Source organism: Triticum aestivum, chromosome 3B (assembly GCF_018294505.1).
Source record: "Triticum aestivum cultivar Chinese Spring chromosome 3B, IWGSC CS RefSeq v2.1, whole genome shotgun sequence".
Taxonomy (NCBI): Eukaryota; Viridiplantae; Streptophyta; class Magnoliopsida; order Poales; family Poaceae; genus Triticum; species Triticum aestivum.
In genome coordinates, this window is record NC_057801.1 from 733,203,237 (window position 1) to 733,209,295 (window position 6,059).

Genomic DNA, 6,059 nt, shown 5'->3' on the forward strand with positions numbered 1-6,059 from the left:
CTTGTTGCCGGGTTATTTTCGGCCGGCTCCTGATCAGTCGGCCTATCTTCAATCATAATCCCCAGCTTCATCCTTAGGCCGGGACCGCGGGGCCAGAGCGCGAGTTTGCCCCGGACCGCGTGGTGGACGATCTTGATGACCCCGACTTGGGGGCGGCCACCCTGGACGACGACACCGTAGGGGGAGGCGGCGAGACAGGCGGCTCCGGCTTCACCGCCGGCTTTGACGACTGGCCTGATGATGACGAGGCCGAGCCCATTCTGCGCCACCAGCCGACGACCGACCCCCAAGGCGCCGGCCCGTCCGGTGGGCCGACCTTAAGAGGTGGCGCGCAAAAGCGTCGGGATGCGTCGACTCTCTTCGGCGGCCGGCCGAAGAAGTCCAAGGGGTCCGCGGCGGCCACCAAGCGGGACGAGGCGGCCGCGAAGGCGGCCTGCTTCCGCAAGGTGGTGAAGCAGCCGCAGGCGGTTTCGGCATAAGTTCTGGTCCTTACGTGCTTTTCTTTCATCATTTAGTTGATGCTTTCTATGTCCTCTCTCCGTTTTGCCAACCAGGCCCCGCTCTCCCTGGAGCGGACTACCGCCGCCTCCATAGTCGGCGGGGCGGGAGGATCTACGGGTTCTCGCCGCATAGATCCCCGCGCCGAGCTTCAGGCAGCGACGGAGCGGAACGCGCGAGAGGCGCGGGAGGAACAGGAGGCGGAGGAGCGGAGGGCGGCCGCCACCGAGTCGGCCCGGGAGACGACGGCGGAGTCGGCCGAGGCGCAGGCCGACATGGCAGCCAGGGCCTAGGCGGAAGCCGAGGCCGCAGAGAGGGCGGCGGAGGCCCTGCGCAATCAGCCTCCGCAGCTCGTCATCCCCCTCCGCTCCACGGCCCCAGACATCCCGGTGCCTCCGTCGTAGGAAATCGGCCATGACCCGCCGACGATGGAGAGGGAGGGGGGCGACGTAGTTGTCCCGGAGGGAGAAGTGGTGCCGCCTCTATCGGCCGGGACCAGCCAAGGCGGCCAGCCCGAATTGCCGCCTGAGCAGTCGGCTGGAGGAGAGCCAACTGCGAGGACGGATCTTGTGGTCTTGTCACCGACTCGTCGGCGCGCAGGAAGTGCAGCTTCAGAGCCGGATCCACAAGGGGCCGCCGGCTCCAGCTCGTTGTCACACGATCTGGAGTCGGCCACCGTAAGCTCGCCAGGGTGGACGCCGGGCGTAGGGACAGCCGCGCTGAGCCTGGCGGCACAAGATGTCCGCAGCCAGCTCCAGGCTCAGGCCATTGCGCTGAAGCAGTGCACCCAAGAGTTCCTTGCGACACGGGCGGTCGTTCGGGTGAGTTTTCGTATTCTTGATTTCTTTTGTGGGGGCACGTCAGCGCACCCACTGGGTGTAGTCCCCGAGTTCCGAGTCGGCTGCTGAGCTGGCGGCTTGGAAAATTCTACGAAGACTTTGTTTTAATGGCTTGCTCTTGCTCGCTTCTTCATCCTGTTTGCAGGATTATCACAACCTCCACGCCGCTACCTTTAACTCCCAGGTCCGGGAGGTGAACCAAAAGGCCGCCGATCTGTCGGAGAGCCAGCGTGATTGTCTTTGTCCTTCTATCTCATGTGGGGGCGCATCAGCGCACCCACTAGGTGTAGTCCCCGAGATTCGGGCCGACTGCTGAGTAGTCGGGTCGGATCTTTCTTGCCGACTTCTTTCTTCATTTCTTCTTTTTCATTATTGGCAGGAGCCAACGCCGACTTGAGGCATCAGCTGGGTGTGGCCCAGACCACCCTTCGCACCAAGGAGGGTGAGTTCAGCGCCTTGGCTCAGTAGCGTGACCGCCTGGACAAGAAACTGGCCGACTAGGAGGAAAGCCACAAGGCGGCCCTGAAGGCAGCGCAGGACAGCGAGGCCACCCTCACAGCCGAATACGAAACCGAGGCGGCGAGCTGGGCCGAGGCAAGGCAAGCTCTGAGCGAAGTCTACGGCCAAGTCGAGGATTTGGTTGACGGTAGGCCGCCTTCTTCTTCGCTCTTTTGCTTGTCCTTGTAAGCCAGTTTATCTCATGACTTGCTCTGTTTCTTTCTTCTTTGTGAAGAGTACTTTCCTGGCTACTCCGTCGCCGCCAACCAAGCCATCGAAGCTCACCGTGAGGCCCGGCGGAAGGCTGGGGTTGAGATCGCACCGGATGCCAATCAGTCTCTTGAGGAGCAGCTTCTGGCGATCCAAGCCCGCCTCCAGCCGGCCTACCGCATGCTCCGCCGGCTTCAGCGTGCCGGAGCGCAGGTGTTGGCCGCCCTTTGGCCTGGCGAAATAATTCCTCGGACCCCCAGCCGTACTGCCGACTGGCTGGAGGTAGCAGTCGGCCGTCTCGAGGCCTGGAAGTCTTCAGCACCTCAGTCCGGCACCCGACGGGCGCTGGAGTTCGTCCGGGCTTGGTACCCTGGGCTGAACTTGAACCAGCTGCGCACCTGGCGGCAGGAGGCTGACGAGGAGCTGGAGGCGGTGCGGCTGGCTATCATCCAGCGCGCCTTGGTGATCGCCGACTTCACCAACACTAGCGCCTTTGCTCCTCAGGTGAACGAGGACGGCGTCGCACAGCCGGAGGAGTGGTTCGGGCTGAACCCGGCCGATGGTGAAGACTCGGCAGTGGAAATCGACTCCAGTGACGAGGGTGAAGACGAGGAGGAGGAAGATGGCAAAGACGATGTGCCGGATGTCGAAGCGGCCGGCCAGCCTCAACCTGACCGTGCCTCCAGCAACGAGGCACATGCGAATGCTCTGCCTGCCAGCGGCGACGACCAGGCCGAGACTCCCCAGCCGGCCACTCCTCCAGCCGACACCGCCGTCTCCACCAACCTTGCTGACGCCTAGGGCGCTCCCCTGGCTTGATTCGTTGTTTTTACTTTCCTGCTTTTCACTCTTTGAAAAGTTTTATTAACTTTGCGCAATTCCACCCACTGGGGGTGTATTCAAACTTTGTTGAGTGCTGGCCTCTCGAAGGCCTTTTGTGTAAATATTATTATGCATGGGCTTGGCTTCCATTCCTACTTGCTTTTTATCTTTCAGCTTTTTCCTTTGCCGCCTTCCCTTGGTTGCCGCCTTCCCAGCCAGACAGCTGCTCTGCAGTCTGTGGCCGGGTAAGGAGTTCGGCCGTCTGGGAAGGCAAGTACTCAAGATTTCTTAGATTGTAGCAGAGTAGGAAGGGAAGCCGGCTAGCCGGCTGCTCCGACAGCCGGTTGGCGAGAGGGGGAGCCGGCTTGTGTTATGTAAGTTCGTTAGTCCTTAGCCGTTTTTCATGTGGGCATCCTTTCCACCTTTGGCTCTTGCTAGTCGGGCAGCCGATTCTTCGAGCTGTGACTTTCGCAAGAGAGGTCTTGGTTGCCGGCACACTACTTGTCTGACTGCAGGTAGAACTTGGACATAACTCAAGGCGGCAAGTCCCCGGGCCGACTAGTCGAACCCGGTGCCGGACGAAAAAAATGAATGTAGTGGCGTAACCATGGGTATGATACCCGACATACATAGATAAAATAGGGTAGTCCCCGAGAACTCCACGGGGAGCCCGTTGTCTCATACTTAATACAAAAGGTAGCGTGATACATACTGCATTTCAGCTTTAAAATCTTCGAAGAAGATTGGCATTCCACGGGCGCTCCGACTCCTTGCCGGAGTCGTCTTTCTTGCGTGCCTTCGGCTTCTGCGCGTCGATTAGGTAGTAGGAGTCGTTTCCTAGAGCCCGGCTGATGATGAAGGGGCCTTCCCAAGGGGCCGAGAGCTTGTGCTGGCTGGCTGTTTGCTGTATCAGCCGGAGAACAAGGTCTCCCTCTTGGAGAGCTCTTGGCTTGACCCTCCGACTGTGGTAACGGCGTAGACCTTGCTGGTAGATGGCAGACTAGCTGAGGGCTAACAGCCGGCTTTCTTCCAGCAAGTCGACACCGTCTTCTCGTGCTTCCTTGGCCTCCGCCTCCGTCTACATGGTGACCCGAGGTGAGTCGAACTCGATGTCAGTTGGGATGACAGCCTCGGCACCATATACAAGGAAGAAGGGGGTGAAGCCGGTTGACTTGTTTGGGGTAGTGCGCAGACTCCAGAGGACGGCCGGTAGCTCATCGAGCCAGCAGCCGGCCGAACACTCCAGTGGCACAACCAGTCGGGGCTTGATGCCCGAGAGGATGAGGCCGTTTGCTCGCTTGACCTGGCCGTTTAACTGCGGGTGGGCAACAGACGCTAAGTCCAGTCGGATGCCCTGTGTCACGCAGAAACGTGCCAGTGCTCCCTTGGCAAAATTCGTGCCGTTGTCGGCGATGATGCTGTGTGGTATTCCATGCTGGGTTGTAATGGCTGTAATGAATGTCACGGCAGTCGGCCCATTCAGCTTCTTGATCGGCTTTGCTTCAATCCACTTGGTAAATTTGTCCACGGCGACAAGCAGATGCGTCATGCCGCCGCGCGCCGTCTTGAATGGGCCGACCATGTCCATCCCCCAGACGGCAAAAGGCCAAGTGATGGGGCTGGTCTTGAGTGCAGAAGCCGGGAGGTGTTGCTTGGAGCCGAAGACTTGGCACCCTTTGCAGTGTTTGACTAGTTCCTTGGCATCCTCCAAAGCAGTCGGCCAGAAGAATCCATGGCGGAAGGCCTTGGCGACGAGCGCCCTCGAGGCGGCATGGTGGCCGCATTCGCCTTGGTGGATGTCTTCGAGGATTGCTATGCCTTTCTCTGGCTCGACGCAGCGCTGGAAGACTCTGGTAGAACTGCACCTAACAAGCTCTCGGTTCATTATTGTGTATGCTCCGGCTCGGTGTTGGACTTGTCTTGCCGAGATCTCGTCAGTTGGCAGCTCTCCATTTATCAGGAAATGGAGGATGGGCTGAGCCCATGATGGAGCTCTGACTTATTCGATTGCCAAAACGGCTACTACAACCAGGGTGGGCGGGCTGGGTTGTGAGGAGTTGGAGTCGGCCTCCGCATGCTGTGTTGCTGCAGTCCTCGGGCCGGGTTCGACTATGGCAGTGCCTGAGCCGGCTGTCGAAGACCCCGGGCCTCCTGCCTGGTCCCCAAAGTCGGATCCGACTGCGTCGGGGTCAGGCGGCACGAAGATGGAACAGGATTCCGGAGACGGCTTGACAGATGGCTTGAGGAGGCGCTGGAGGGCGAAGCCAGTTGGTATAGCTTGCCGGGTGGAGCCTATTCATGCCTGGGCTTCTGCTTGCTCATTGTCGGCCCGTGGCACGTGAAGGAACTCGCACCCCTCAAAATATCCGCTGAGTTGCTGAACAAGGAAACGATAGCTTGCCATGTTTGCGTCCTTGGCGTCCCAGTCGCCATATGATTGTTGAACCACTAAGTCCGAGTCGCCATAACACAGTATCCGGCGGATGCCGAGTTCCCTGGCTAGCCAGAGCCCATGTATGAGCGCCTCGTACTCGGCCACATTGTTGGAGGCAGCAAAGTGGATTTGCAATGTGTATCTGAGTTTGTCGCCCTTGGGAGAGGTGAGGACGATGCTGGCTCCCAAGCCGGTGCGCATCTTGAATTCGTCAAAATGCATCCGCCAATGAGTGGAGTCGGGGGCCAGCGGCAGGTACTGGGTCTCGGCCCAGTCGATGAGGAAGTCGGTCAATGCTTGGGACTTGATGGTGGTGCGGGGCTGATAGTAGATTGTGTAAGGAGCCAGCGCAATGGCCCATTTCGCCACTCGGCCGGATGCATCTCGGCTGCCTATGATCTCGGCAAGCGGTGCAGTGCATACGACCGTGATGGGATGTTCTTGAAAGTAGGGCTTGAGTTTCTTGGAGGCAAAGTACACACCATAGCACATTTTCTGGTAGTGCGGGTAGTTTTGCTTTGAGGTGGACAATACTTCGCTCAAATAATATATCGGCCTCTGGATTAGCTGAGCTCGGCCTTCTTCTGGACGTTGGACCACGATGACTGTGTTGACCACCCGGCTGGTGGCGGCAATGTAGAGGAACATGGGCTCCTTCTCAGTTGGGGCCGCCAAGACAGGCGGGATGGACAACATCTTCTTCATCTTGTGGAAAGCTTGGTCCGCCTGGTCATTCGACTCAAAGTGACTGGACTTCT